This window comes from Alligator mississippiensis, chromosome 2, assembly GCF_030867095.1.
Source record: "Alligator mississippiensis isolate rAllMis1 chromosome 2, rAllMis1, whole genome shotgun sequence".
Classification (NCBI taxonomy): domain Eukaryota; kingdom Metazoa; phylum Chordata; order Crocodylia; family Alligatoridae; genus Alligator; species Alligator mississippiensis.
Window position 1 is genome coordinate 69,302,816 of NC_081825.1, and position 15,936 is coordinate 69,318,751.

Genomic DNA, 15,936 nt, shown 5'->3' on the forward strand with positions numbered 1-15,936 from the left:
CAGGAGACAGTAGGGCGGGAACTAATCTTAGAGATTAACTAAACTAATAGTCCAATATAAATAGCCTGTCACCTATTAGGCTTCTGTTTGAGAAAACTATATTTTATCCTTAATAGCATTTTATATCTGATCACCAATTAAGGTAAGGCCATCAAACTAAGCATTAATCTTCACTGCAGAATATACTTGGGCATAAAAAGGACATGTACTCATGCCTACCTAAAACTCCTTGGCAGGTCTATAGAGTGAACTTCAATTTTACCTGGATGAATTTGGTTTTCTCTTGATTTGGAATGAGGAAAACTTTTTGAAAACTTGAAAAGTTTTATACAACAAGAAAAGAAATTTCCCACTCAACTCTATGGCTGGAAAGCACTGTACAACACCTTGTGCACTTGATTGATAGGAATTGCATGAAATGAAAATCAGTAGTACAGAGTAAAAGATGCTGTACCTTGCATATGAAGAACAGGTATAAACAGAAGATTTATCAGTTAGAGGCAGCAGAAAAAGATAGACTAGTAAAACAAGGAATAAACCCAAAGTTAATCTACAAAAAATGTATAAAAGTTTGTGGCTAGTTCCTATGATGCCATTAATTGAACATGTGGACAAGTATGCTCCCACAGCTGGGAGCCCTGTCATTGATCCAGGCTCCCAGCTGTGGGGGCACATGGTATGCCCAACATGCAGGTAAAGGCATATCTGCTCGATGTCACACTTATCCCTCCCATGCATATGTGGCAAGGTCGAGAGTATGATTGTGTGGATCATGCATCAGATCCCACAGTGTTCTAGGCTCCTACAATTTGTTGAAGTTAAATAGATGCACATGTCATGCTTCATTTATAAAATGTTTTTGATTACTATTGATTTCTAAGTTTTTTATTTGACTGATTACAAGTAGAAGCTTTGCCATTAGTGTTGATGAATGCTCTTCTAATTAAAGTATCTAGGGGCACCTATACACATGCCTAATCCCTGCTTTGACATGTGCTTTTTAACAGGTGTTGGAGCAGACTCCATTAATCTAGCCTGCTGGACCAGATTATCACACTCCAGCAGCCTTGGCATCTTGAGTACTCAGTGTCCTCACACTTCAAAATAATGGTAGGGATGCTTTAAGTAAAACTCACTGAACAAGCTTTAGTTAAAGCACCCCTGCTGCCATTTTGAAGTACAGGACACTGAATACACAAGACACTGCAGGCACTTTAATTAGAGCCACTTCTGAAAGCCACTTTAATTAAAGCACCCTCCCCACCATCCTAGAGCACATGTAAAGACACCCTAAGTGATTTAAAAAAAAATCTATCTAAGCTTTTAGCAGGTACAGTCAACTGGACTGGAATCCTCAGCTGCCAGTTGGCAAAAGCTCTCATCTGACCCTTAATTGCCTCAGAATCTGCCACCACAAGCCTAGTGCTTTCCAAATCTACCTATCCATTCTTTAAATTTTTAATTTACTCCATCTCATATCTCAACCTGCAAGTCTTACTATCAATTATCTCAAGCCTAACTAAGAAAGTGAAAATGAAACATCTCATCTTCCCCAAAGCCCTACATCTTCATCAGCTCCATCCACTACTCCAACTACTCTTTCCAGTTCATAATGGGTTCCTGAGGTCACCTCCGGTTGTTCCCTCTCTTTAGCCCCAGATACACAAATGGTATGCTTCTTCCTCCATACATTTCTAAGCAATTAGATTTGTGCTGATGTCTATAATCTCTTTCCATACCATAATTATTTACATACCACATATCATATCCTCAGCAGCTTTTATTCCACCCTCCAGTTTATACAATATACTGCTGACATTTTTCTCATCTGAAATGATCACGTTAAACCCACTGCTCATTTTCCTCTGTGTCTTGAGCTGTTTTTTCTCTCCCACTTCCCAAAAATTCAGAATTCTTGCTCTTGTCTTCAAGGTACTGTATCACTTTCCATCTGTTATCTTGTTTCTTTTCCCCTTTTGCTTCAGGAATATTACCAACCCTAGTCCAATTTTTAAGTTTGTTTCAAACACGTTTCATTTTTTAATTAAATTTATTATCAGGTATATTAAACATCACAATTATGGGATGGAATATGCAAATGAGGCAGTTTGATGTAAAAATTCAAAAGTGGTTTTAGTAATTTGTATATTATACATAATTGAATACCTCCATCCAGCACAAATTAGAGACTTCTGGAACCATGATAAGGGTTGGAGTGAGTTGTATTAAATCGCAGGAGTTTAAACCAGGGATTCCAAAATTGTGGTCTGCAGACAACAGATGATCCACAGATTGCACTGGTGCCCACCTTCTTCAATTAAAGTTTGATGTGGTCTGTAAGAAGTGTTAAAGATTGCCAATTCCCTGAAAAGTTTAAAATTGGCCTACAATCCTTGGCTGAGTTTGTGAATTGTAAATGATGGGGGGCAGGGGTTGAAATTGTCAACTATTTTTCTCCCTACCTATTTCTTTTGGTATTTATGATCTTTTCCTGGTAAATCATTACATTCTCAAGACATAAATAAGCCTTCCTGTACTGTTTTCAGATTACAGTTCTATTTTGTCTGCAATTCCTACAAGCAGTACCAGGCTCATTTGTCACAGGGATGATCAGGTACTATGCTGATCACAGAGACAGGCAGGTATGAATACACATGTATTATTGTTCTGTTGGAAGCCAACAGTATGTAATTTGTTTTTTACTAGAACCTTGCTGACTACCTAGGCAGCCTATATGATAAAGTAGTACTAGGTTTAACTGTAAGCCATAACAAATAACAGAAATTGGATAATTGTGCAACATTTAATTCTGTACTATAAACAGACTTGTCCTCAACCTTTGAAAATGAGTGTAATTCTATTGAAGTTAACAGGCATATGTCAATTCTTAACAAGTAGTACTTAGACCCTTTCTGTGCATAGCTTGACTATTTAATATTACTTTTCAACTGTAACGATTTTTTAAGAGATATGCTCTTAGATATTGAACTGTAATACTGACCTCAGTAATGAGAATGTGACTTCACATTAACAATATCTCAGTACTCAGAGCAGTTTGTTCATGTAATTAATGCCAAATACATGTTCTCTTTGGGATAAATCTGGAGGCTGTGGTAAGGATGCGAACTGAATCCAAAAACAAATGGGCTAGTCTGGAGAGAGCAGAGCCACATAGCCTAAATAAGAGTGTCAGAATGTATTTGCTTTGTAGTACAGATATAGTAGTCTCTTCTCTCTTCATTATATCTTCATAGGACACAAAAAATAAAGTGGCAAGTATAAGGACCAGAGAAAAATCAATATTTTCTACCCTTGCCAAAAATCAGGGGCTATTTACTTCAGTTCATGCTCAGTAACAACCAAGCTGTCAAGATTACTATTAGGCTGTGGCCCTGAACCAGAGGCCTCAGCCAACCTGGTATGGCCACTTATCCCAATCTACCACCTCCTCAGTAGTACACTGGGGCATACACATGTGGCCCAAACCATCCATCTGAGCCTAGCCATGCATCTACCCCTACCACCAGAGTTGTCAGCCAGAGTCAAATGACTCTTCACCCTTTCCAATATGAAACCCTGACCCAGAAGAGGAAGTATCTGGGCAAGAAGGCTCAACCTTGTACCTAGGTTTTTGCCTCCTTAGTTTGTGCTGCTTTTGGCTCTTTGACACATTCTCTGGATACCCAATCCAACTCACCCATGGATTCCAATTTTGGTCTGACCTCGATACCTGACCTGGCTAGCCTTCTGACCTCGCACTCTGCCTGACCCTCTGGATCTCTGACTCAGTTCCTCAGACAGATATCTGGGTTTTTGGCTTCCCTATACTTCACAGATCTCATAGATTTTTAGGGTCAGAAGGAGCCTCAGTAGATCATCAAGTCCAACCCCCTGCCCTGGGCAGGAAAGAATGCTGGGAGCAGATGACCCCAGCCAGGTGCTTGTCTAGTCTCCTCTTAAAGATCTCCAAGGTAGGGGAGCACCACCTCCCCTGTAAGCACATTCCAGATTTTGGCAACCCTCACCATAAAGAAATGTTTCCTAATGTCTAATTTAAATCTGTTCTCCATCAGTTTATGGTTGTTGTTCCTAGTACACCCAAGGGGCGCCCTGGTAAACAGAGTATCCCCTAGGCCTTGCTGCCTTCCCCCCCCCCACCCCTGCAATGAATTCATAGATGGCCACAAGATCCCCTCTCAGCCTTCTTTTGTGGAGGCTGAAAAGATTCAGGCCCCTCAATCTCTCCCTGTTGGATCTTACCTGCAGGCCCCTAACCATACGAGTACCCTTCCTCTGGATCCTCTCAAGGTTATCCACATCCCTCTTGAAGTGCAGTGCCCAGAACTGGACACAGTACTCCAGCTGCAGTCTTACTAATGCTGCATAAAGGGGAAGTATCACCTCCTTAGACCTGCTCATGATGCGCCTTCTAATGCATGAAAGAGTGCAGTTGACTACTTATTTCTTTGTCACATTGATGACTTATGTTCATTTTGGAGTCGACTGTGGCTGTGTGTAGACAAAATGAGGGGCATGTGTGCACACTTTAAAGCAGGTTAAATGCTTTCACGCTGGTTTAATGGTGTTGGTGTTTGCACACCTCTGCGGCGTATTGCACGGTAATTCCAGCTGCTGTAGCAAATTCGGCAGCATAATTCACCTTAAATGACTTGTGGCACGGCAAACTAAAACTCTAAGGAGGTGTTTTAGTTTGCTGCCCTAGAGCTGAGGAGTGAAGCACTGGGCTCCATGCAGCTCAGGGGCTCTGCAGGAAGCCTGTGCAGACAGCCTGGCAGCAGCCCAGGAAGGCAGGCTCTGCCCAAGAAAAGTGGCAAGCCTGGTCTTTTTTTTTTTTCCCCTGGAGCCTGCCTACCTGCCTGAGTTGTGTGGGGGCCTGGTACTTCCTTCTATGGCTGTGGTGCCCCCTGGGACTGCCCTACCCAGATGCCTGTGGGTAGGTGCTGTCTGGGGGGGGGGTGTTGCTGCTGTCATGGAGGGAAGCGCCAGGCCCCCCCCAGCCCAGGGACCTCTCTGCCCACAAGCAGCTCATCCTCCCTTCCCGCCACTGGAAAGGCAGGTAAGTTCAGGTGTGCGCACAACACGGGTGTTTAAAACAGTGCTTTTAAAAATCTATTGCTTCAATTTAGGGCCCCCGTTTTGTCTGCACATGTCATATGATTCCAAGATCCCTTTCTGCTGCTGTGCTGCTTAGGAAGTCACCTCCCAGTCTATAGGTGAGTGGGTGATTCTTTCTCCCTGAATACAGCACTTGGACCCTTCATGCTCCCCTCAGATCTTGGCTACTTTTCCTGACCCTAGGTGGCCCCCAGACCTGGCCACATATGACCCAGGATGGCAATTACTAATACAATACAATAAGGGGTAAACATACATTTTTGTATTAATTGTCTCTTATAGAAAGTATCCTGTAGGCTGTTAAACAGCATACAGACACTACACTGATGGCATGTTTCTTTAGTAGCAGAGTTCAATCAATTGTTTTCTTCTCCATTAAAATATTTTTAAAAAGGAACATGGGGAAAGATAGTATAGCATGAGTTTCAAATTCCTTCTTCTTAAGAAAAATCAACATATTGTTTTTTGTATTTTAGACTCATGAATACTTAGGCAAGATGAATCAACTCCTTGCACTAAAGTGGCATAAGTGGCATAAATCCATGCAGTTTTAAGTTTTGGCACAACAGCACCACATTATGATTCTTTTCCATACCTGTGATATGACAAAAATATCTTTTTCCAAATTATTAAAAATATGACAAAAACTAATATTGGTTCTCTTCTGAGTGACTTATTTTCCCTTTTTTCCCCTTCTTTTTAAGCAGGTCATTTGCTTCTATCCCTGTGATTCCATAAATGCAGCTAGCAAGAGAAATTACACTGAAGAGGGGACTTGAAAGGACTTCAAAACAGACCATCAGTCCACACAGGAAAATGTTCCATCTGAAACTTAGCTTTCTTCCCAGTACCTAATTTGAATGCCTAATTGGTTCCAGTTTCTTACTAAAATTTCCAAAAGGTATTCCTTACTGCCCCCACCCGCTTTTGAAGTGGCCGCCTGTTGATCCTGGTTTTAAAGAGAGTAGGAGTTATGCCTTATATTAAAACACATAGTAGTTTCCAAAGAGCTAGCAGCACAAGTACTCTATTATTCATCTTGACAGATAACAGAGTAACCAATAGTAGCAAAATCATCACAATTAGACTTTTTAACCAAGTTTTGCTCTTTTACAAAATGACATTTCATTTGACTTCAGGGCCATATAACAGCATTTATGCAACTATAAAGGATACCTTTTCACTTTAAGATCTGATGAAAACTTTAAGGGGGTAATTAGACGTGAAGAGGTAGTCAGAGGACTGGTAATAAGGTACAGAATCATTTAAATCGGCTTTACCATTTTGAATAGCTGTGTCCGTGTGTGTCCGTGAGTGTGTGTAGCTTGGTGCGTGTTGATTTCCACCACAGATGAAACCAAAATTGTATAAAATGCACCACTCAATTTAGTGGCTAGCCCTGCACTGAAACACCCTATGCCCCAGCCAGCCGGGGCAGCATCTAATGTGTGCTGCTGTGCATGAATAAACTCCACAGCAGGGTAATACTTGTAAAATAGTACCTAAAAGTACTACCCTGCTGCAGAATGTATTAGTTTTGTGCACCCTAATAAGGGTGCATGTGTAGATGCTGAGACATATACTATACAGCTGATTAGTCAACTGCGTAGCAAATGTCTCATGTAGACATGCCCTCTGTGTCATAAAGGAGTATACAGATTACCTTGCAAATCAGAAATGTCTCTATTTTTCATGTGAGTTTGTTTTGAATTACAACAAAAATAATCCACAGCAGCCAACTTGTTTTGAAATACTACAATATTACTTTTCCATCTCTCTTTATGTTGCCACATTATAGTACTAGAGATATCTTTTAGTAACGGACTAAAATGAAAATATCATTTGTCATTGAAGCATTATAGCTGCCATGTCCACCCACAAAACTGCACAAATTCCCACTGAGCTGTCAGAAAGAAGTGTATATTTCCACACCTCATGGCTGTTAACAAAGATGTTAAATCCCAACTTTTTGGAAACCTGAAAAGCTCAAAACTATAATATGGTCACTTGGGAGTGATACATTCTTTTTATCTCTTCATCATGGCATGTTAACAACATGATTATTTATATGTTGTTTCTCACTCGAGCAATACTACCAGAGCTTTAGCAAAAAAGCACCTGAATTTATTATTGATTCAAGATTAATAAAGTTAATGGAGTTAAATGATGTTCTGTGAAGTTAACCAATAGGCTCTGGACCAGGCCTGCAAGGAACAAACCTTGCTAGAAAAATCTATTTGTATTATACTTACAAAATTAGCAGATGAATGAAGTATAGTAGAAGAGATAAATATTCTTAGCATTTTCTGATACAATGATAAAATATTCTCATGAAATCTAGCAAAATTCAACATAGCTTCCATATGTACAGTCAACAGAATAGAAACATGGATGAAAATAAATATCAGGGTATCAGCATGTAGGTGTTATATCCTGTAGTATTTAAAAGTATTATGAATTACCTGTAAGGGATAAACAAATAAAAAGATTCTTTCTAATGAAGGCTCTTTAGAATCTGAAAAAAAATTTTAAAAACCCAGAAACAACAATGAAGGATCTAGAGATATTAGGAATATATACAAGAATGAACAAGCTAAATTCTCTCTCTTGGGTGAAAGATGGGAGAAACACAAGCTGATGCAAATGCCAGTCCCACACTAATGTTGCTATACCTCTTCAAGTAGTCCAGTTAACTCAGGTCCTCTGCACAGCTTGGTGATCAAGGCTCCATTCCTGAAATTTGCAGTGCACAGTTGGCCCCTGCATCCATACTAGGCCATAATGACCTTTCCTAAGAGACTGTCTGTACCCTAACTGCTCATAAATATTTTTAAATGATCATTAACTAATAACTAAGTTTCATCTAATTGTAATTATATGGTATATATGAAGACTGAAATAGTCTGTTACTAAGATTATTCATGAAAAAGAAAACAGACATAGGCCAGTGTGCAGACATTCCTGGGACCTAATCAACAATCAACTCTGAGCAATGTGATGGTAGATCAGGTCTCTCTGGTGCAGTCATTTGCCAGTGCCAGGAGCCTGATCTAAGTAAGTCAGGGTTGGGGGGGATGGGTGAGCAGAATCAGAAAACCTAATGGGTCCATGGAGGGAGGGAAATCAAGGGGAGCTAGCATGTCTGCACAAAGGGGTTGGTGGGATTGGAGGGTCTAGTGGATCCATATGGGGGATTGGCAGGATTAATGGGCTAGCGGGTCTGCAGCGGATGTTAGAAGGTTCATGGGAGGAGGGATGTCTATCTGGGGGTGGAGGGGTTGGAGAGCTAAAGATTACCAAGTCAGGGTTGGAGGGTAGAAAAGTGCAGCCCAGGGCTGGATCAAGTAGCTGGCCTTTCCCAGTTCTGGGGTTGGGCGCCAAACACGTACACAGACATTCTTGAGACCCAATTTACAATCATTTGGCTTATTAAAAGCCATGTAGTCATAGACTGCATTTTGCTTGTGCACACCTTCGCCAGTACCAGGAGCCATGCTGGGAACCCAATCTGGGTAAATTTTGCTGGGGATGGAGCTAGCAAGTTCACGGAGAACTTGAAGAAGAGTCACACGCATGATCAGAGGTGAGTGAAGCAGACCCTACGATGACAGGCTGAGAGCCCTGGGGCTCTTTAGCCTGGAAAAGCGCAGGCTCAGGGGTGATCTGATGGCCACCTATAAGTTTATCAGGGGTGACCACCAGTATCTGGGGGAACATTTGTTCACCAGAGTGCCCCAAGGGATGATGACTAGGTCGAACAGTCATAAACTACTACAAGACCGTTTCAGGCTGGACATAAGGAAGAATTTATTTACTGTCCAAGCCCCCAAGGTCTGGAACAGCCTGCCACCGGAGGTGGTTCAAGCGCCTACATTGAACACCTTCAAGAGCAAACTGGATGCTTATCTTGCTGGGATCCTATGACCCCAGCCAACTTCCTGCCCTTCGGGCAGGGGGCTGGACTCAATGATCTTCCGAGGTCCCTTCCAGCCCTAATGTCTATGAAATCTATTAAATCTATGGAGGGAGGGGGAGGGAGGGAGTGTCAGGATTGCAGAGGCCTAGAAAGTTCATGGCAGAGGTGGCAGGTCGGAAGCGGGGGTTGTCCATCTGTTGTAGGAAGGTTGGGTGGCTAAAAATAGCCCAGTCATGGGGGTAGGAAAAGTGCAGCCCTGATGCTGGGGTGAGCAATTGGGGTTTCCCAGCCCCGGTGCTCTGCTCCAAATGTGTACACATGTTCAGGTTAGATCAGGCACAGGTTAGTTCAATGTATGTAGTGCACCTCCTAAATGAACTAAAGTTAAATTGGGCCAGCCATTTTTTTGCCTGATTTAACATCCCCAAATATGTGTAGAGTTCAGCACTTAAGTCGACCTAACCCTAGTTGTGTCAATTTAAGTGTTACACCTGCATGCGCTCACAGATGCTAAGTGTCTTTAAGAAATTGTTTTAAAATTGTTATTCACATTATTTAATGGAAATATTTGCAAATTCTTATTCTTTTCTTAAAGACCAAGTGCCATAATTATGTGGTTCATCTGTCATACTTCTCATATATAACAGTGGTTTGCAGACTTCCTATGGTCATGGACCATTTCATACAATTTCTTCTGTCATGGAACCTGTACCCCTGACTCCATAGGCCACGTAACCAGCCAGGCAGCCTAGCCCAAGAATGGTGGCACTGCCCCTTATTCACAATGACCTATCACAGAACCCCAGGGTTCTGAAGAACACAGTTTGAAACCCACTGATATAAACAATTTTTTTTTTTGCTTGTATTCTTGATTCAAGTGTGTCAGGCCTTGGCCCAGTTAAAGTTACAGATATGGACACCAGGTACTTCCCAACCCTGACCTGCAGTCACGCGATCACTTGTCTGGTTTTCCGTAGCAGTGGTCCCAACTCTTACCTGCTGTCTTTGTTATAAGATAATGATCGGGAGGTATTAATTCTCATCGCCACAGGTCAACGATCACTTGAAGTAGATTTCTTATGGGGCTCTGACCTCCCCTGTACCCCGGCCTAGCGCCTAGATATTATGCTGCCTTTTGTTTATCTCTATCTTAACTGGCATCTTTTCTTTTTCTTTCACAGGCTTGTGTGTATTAAGACAACCATCTCCATAGAATTAAATCAGTGCAGACTACTGGACTTCTTCTTCAGTCTCAGGTAAGTCCTGTGGTTGGTCAGGGGAGAGTTTTTTGTATATTCTGTCTCCCTGATGGTTAAGCCTTCTAAGAAAAATCAAAAAAATGAAGTAGTCTAAACAAACAAAAAAAACAGAAGCCCGTTTGGTCCCAGGGATATTGATCAGTCTGAGGGGTATTCCCCTTTAAATAATTCAGTTTGGGCTTCTGCCCACCTGATGCAACACTCTGCCAGCCTGTGAAGATGAGGGCACGGCAGGCAACACAGCCATAAATGAGAAAAAAAATGAAAGAAAAAAGATAAGTCAGTACCCCAAAAATCAAGGCTCCACCGTTTTTCTGTAGGCTGGCCCTTTTGCGGTGTCGCTCCCTCCCTCTCTCTGGCCAGAGTCTCCCAGCCTAAGTAAGCTTTTCTGAGCTCAATCGCCAACTGTCCACTGGCTCAATGCCGGTAGGGACGTCCCGCCTTGCTTCACGGGGCTCGGGACACTCATCCCCTGCACTTCAGCTCCCCGCACTTTCCCCTTCCAGCTTCTCATGGCCAATCTAGCCCTACGGAGTAGCTGCTCTGGAACCATGACTCCTGGGACACTCATCTCTCCCTCCCTGGCTCCTTACAGCTGTTGGTAAGTATCTCTCTTCTTTCTTCTTCTTCACAAAGTGCATCATAGAACTCAGCCTTAACAATGGAGCTGTGACTGACAGAATCAGAATTCATATGGAGGCAGAGACAGATGTGGAGCAGATGCAATGGCACAGCTGCATCCCTCTGTTGCATTGCATTATGTCACAGGAAGTTCCAGAGATTTTTAAAGTCCATAAAGCAGGTGAAAATTCCCCCTTCCTTTCCCTTCCTGCTCAAAGGCAGCCCCCACCCTGTCCCTGCTCACTCTGCCTGACGTTCCCTTCTGTCCTGGGGTGGAGAAACACCAAAGCCATTCCTGCCCATTGCTCTGGCATTGGACTCAGCTGAGGACAGAGGTAAGACCAGCTGGTATGGATGGGAGGTCCCCTTCTACAAGTCTGCTCTGGATAGGGTTGGGGGAAACTACTCTGCTGCCAGGATCTTGCCACTGTCTCCTCCCCAGCTAAGCCCAGCCCCCACTCAGACCACTGGCTGTAGAGCATCCTGCCAAACCATCCTGTACAAACTAAGCTTTGTGATACCTAAATCCATTTTAGATCTGGCCCTCAACTTCAGCAAACCCTTTGAACAAATTCTTTTCTCATTGAATTAAATCCTTCATGAAATCAGGATAAAATCTGGGGGTATTGAATATACAGTAAAAAGCAATTTGCTGGAATAAGATAGTTATTTCCTGACATATTGACAAAATATTTCATATTTACCCCCAGAAGTATTCCCTTTGAAATTAATGCTTATGGAGTCTCTTTCAGCACTCCCAGTAGTCTGACTAAACTTTTATCACAAATCTAGACAGTTTTCTTATCTTAATTTTTTTAGGCTATCCTTGAAGTTTTTTCCTTAAATGCCAAGTGAACAGTAAGTGATCCAATGTTGTACTAATGTATTCCAATGTTGTACTAATATATTCCCTATGGATTAATTAAAAAGAAATACGCAATTCCATCATGTAGGAATTCTCTGCATCCTTAACTTTTGTAAGGAAAAATTTATAACAACAGAAAACCCAAAACTTTCATATACAGGGAAAGATAGCTTGGCATTTTCAATATCTGTATTGCACTTTGACTATGGACATAAAAGTAACCAGATACATCTTTTCTTTTAATAAATAAGATTAATCAATAAGAAGTATTCATTGTATGAATAACCAGTGAAAACAGATTGAAAATAAGTTATATTTTAGTTCTGTTTTCCTTGCTAATTTGATAAGAATTGAGTACAACAGAAAATCCCTACAACCAGCCATGGTAGGACCCTATTTAGATCTGTAGAAAAAGATCTGTGTTACTAGATCTAGATACTAGAGAAGTATAGTTATCTATATTTTGTTCCCTCCGTTTTTTTCTTCTCCATAATGTGATATCACCATAGATTTATCTACCTCACTTACTTTAGTGAAGAATGTCCACTGAAAGAATAATTGGGTTATAACTCTCATGAGAGGCATGAGATAAAACATTATTTTACTTGAAACCTGATCATTTCCTATGAAATGCTGTCTTTTGCTTCCTCAGTATTTTCTAGCCAACTGTGATATTTTCTTCACTATACCACAAATGAAAAACAGGTACCCCAAAAGTTCATCTAGGAGGTGCACTACATAGATTGAACTAACTGGCACCATTTCATAGGAAACTGTCAGTTTTCAAGTAAAATAATCTTATAACTAGTGTTCTGCATTTTCAGTTTTTATTTCAGGGTTTATCTTCCAAACATAAAAACCAGACTGAAATCAGGATAAAAGGAAGAAAAGAAAATAGTTTTAAATCAGTGAAAATAATAATACATTCCCACAGTGGTGAGGGAGGGACTGGAGTAAGGGTGGGACTAGTGAAGGTGCAGTGGGAGAGGTGTAGTGCAGCCTGTTGGCCACTCCCGGGGCTGCAGCAGGGAGCAAACCGGGGAGAGCTCTTAGTGGGTGCATGGCTCTTGTTCCTATGTGCTCCCCAGGAAGACTGTGGGCTGGGGAGCTGTGCCAAGCTGTTCCCAGGGGCCCTATGCCCCCAGATCTGCACACATGGCAAGAGCAGGCTGTCACCCACCCCAAGCACCAGGAAGAGCCTGGTGCCGCCGTTGGCCCCAGCCAGCAGCGGCAGTCTGTTCTCATCCCACACGCAGATCTGGGGCTATACGCCCCCTGGGAAGAGCCTGGTGCAGCTCCTCAGACTGCAGCCCTCCTGGGCAATGAATAGCAACAAGAGCTTGGCCCCTCCCCCCCCGCCCCACACCTGCTGACAGCGCTTCCCACTTTGCTCCCTGCTGCAGCCCTGGGTGTGGCCTACAGGCTGCGCTGCACCCCTCCCCCCTGCTGCAGCAGTCTGCTGCTGGGCTACCCTAGCACTTGGGGGAAGAAGGGAGTGGCACGTGGCCGGATGCAAAGGAGGTGGGGGAACTGACCCCAAACTCAGCACCAGCACTGGCACCGGCCCCTCCCGCCCCACCCAGGGTCAGTGCCAAGAGCCTTGCACCCCCGGGCAGCAGCTCCAGCCCTGTGGGTCTGTGCAAAGTGGCTGGGTGCAGCACCCACCACAGGGAATGGGGCAGGGCTTTCCGGCAGGGATTTCAGCTCCCGTCGCCTGGGGTAGGGCTGCAGCTGGAGCCACTGGGTGCAGCTGAGACCCACCCAATCTGGGAGTAATTCCCTCAGTCCCTCCTGCCCCACCTGGGGTCAGAGCCGGGAGCCTGGTGCCCTCAGGCAGCAGCTCCAACCACCCATCCCTGGCCTTCATGCGGTCATCACTCCCCTCAACCCCTGGCCTGTGTGCAGCTGCCACTACTGCCCTCCCTCTCCCCTGATTGGTTTTTACTGATTTACACTGAAAAATGGATGTAAATCAGTAAAAAAACAAAAACTTAAAAAAAAAGGGTAATTTACCAGTGAAATTCAGTAAAGACTGAAAATGGGGAACACTAGTTATATCTCATGCCTCTCATGAGAGTTAAAGCCCAATTATTCACCTGAAGAGATCTGCAAAGTAGTTCATTAAGATTTACCTAAATACCCAAACATTTTTGTGTTTGTCCAGATTGAACCTTCAAGCCTTTCTAGACTCACTTGTAACTCATCATAATGTTCAACTGTGCCTTTGAATAACACAGGACAGAAAGGGACCTCCTGGGTCTGTTTACAGGCAATCATTTAGGCAAGGAATTGCCCCAAAATTGCCACTTTAAATTCTCACAAACAGTTACAGGGCATTATAATTAAAACTAAGCTCTGGACTCTGGATTTCCTAACCCACAAACTTCATCTGGTATGTTTCTCTTCCTAAAATATTTTCTCTGTGCCTAGAGAACATACACAAATCCCTTCCAGGTTTGTTTATCATCTGACTCCTTACAGGCTTTTCCATTGCTTCTCTGATTCTCTTGGAGAAGAACATTTCTCCAGGATTTACTCTCTGCAGCTTTCATGTGTCAGATTGTTTACTGAGTTTTTCTCCAGGTTTCTAGCATTCCCCCTAAATGAGCCTGAGGCACTTATGTAATCCCCACATGACTCCTACTACCCTTGCAGTCACATAAATCACTGCTTTGGACATCACCAATCCTGGGGGTTTTCCCTGCGTCTCAGTAACACCCATGCTTTTAAAGAATCTGACATGTGCTGCTACACTTATTTACATAATTGATGCTAAGGAGAAAGAAGAAAGCAACATGCTATAAACCTGGACTCTAACTCAGACAACACATGGATCTCTCTTGTGTAGCCCAGGTGTACATGGGTTTGTACTCCCCTCTCCAATTGAGGGAATTATTGGCAGGGTGGTGTGCTGCAGAGGGAGACAACAGCTCAGCGGCCACCTCTGTCCCCTATAAAGTCAGGCCCAGTCAATCAATTACTTAACTATATATAAATTTATTATTATAACAAAACCATTAAAGGGTAAGGACATATATATGTAAACATTTACAAAATAATAAACCCTATACCATACACACACACACACACACACACACACACACACACACACACACACACACACACAATTATTATTTAAAAATACAGATGAACCATAGAACAACCCAGAACAAAGGATATTGATCGGGCAACCTTATAACTCTATTAATATACAAACTATTGCTTCAACTTATTCACATAAACTATAAAGGCACAGTCTACAAGTATAACCAGCAATCCTTAAACTACCTGGGTGCCCTCCAGGGCAGAGGACCCACTCCCAAGGTACCACTAGAGGAAAGGGGGAGGGGGGAAGAAAAGGAAAGGGAGACTCCAAAGACTCCTAAGCTCCCCCGCTATTACCCAGGAGCGGCCCATGTAGTGCCCCTTTGCAACGCTGAAGGGTCCCTCCCCTATTGGGGCCCTCTCTCCAGGGTAACTTACTACTCCACAGTCCTGGAGAGTTGCCTCCTGTTCTCCAGGTCGAGCTCTGTTCTCCAATGGGCTTTCCTGCTGCCTGACTCTGCTGCCACCAGCTTGGCTTAGGGCCACATGCACAGCTGCATGTAGTGAGCGCTTTGCCTTGTGTTAGGGGTTGGAGGCCCAGACAGCCTTGTGCAGCACCAGGGCTTGGTCTGCTCTGGGCATCATCTGCACTGAGCTCCTGTCCCGAGCCACCTTGAGCAGCTCCCAGGGTCTCGCCCTCTGTGAAGCACCTCCTGCACCGAGCTCCCAGCCTCATGCTGGAGGTTGTGGACCTGAGCCACCCAAGGGGCTTCAAAGATCCTGTTCCATGCACCAGCCTGTGCACTGTCTCTGGCCCACACCAGAGGTTGCAGACCTGAGCTGCCTCATGCGGCTCCCAGGGTCTGGACGCCGTGTGCTGTGCTGCGCACCGAGAGCCTAATCACTGGAGCCGTCCACCACTCCCCACTGATAGAAGTCTTCGGTGGCTCTTCCTGGGCTACAGCTTTGCCCTGCTGAGCAGCTCTCATCAGTTTTTCTAAGACCCACTCTTCTATCTTCTCTGTCCTCGAAGCATCTCCCTCATGCTCAGCATGCAGCTCCTTTTATACGCTTCAGGGCTCTGCCTCTGTAGT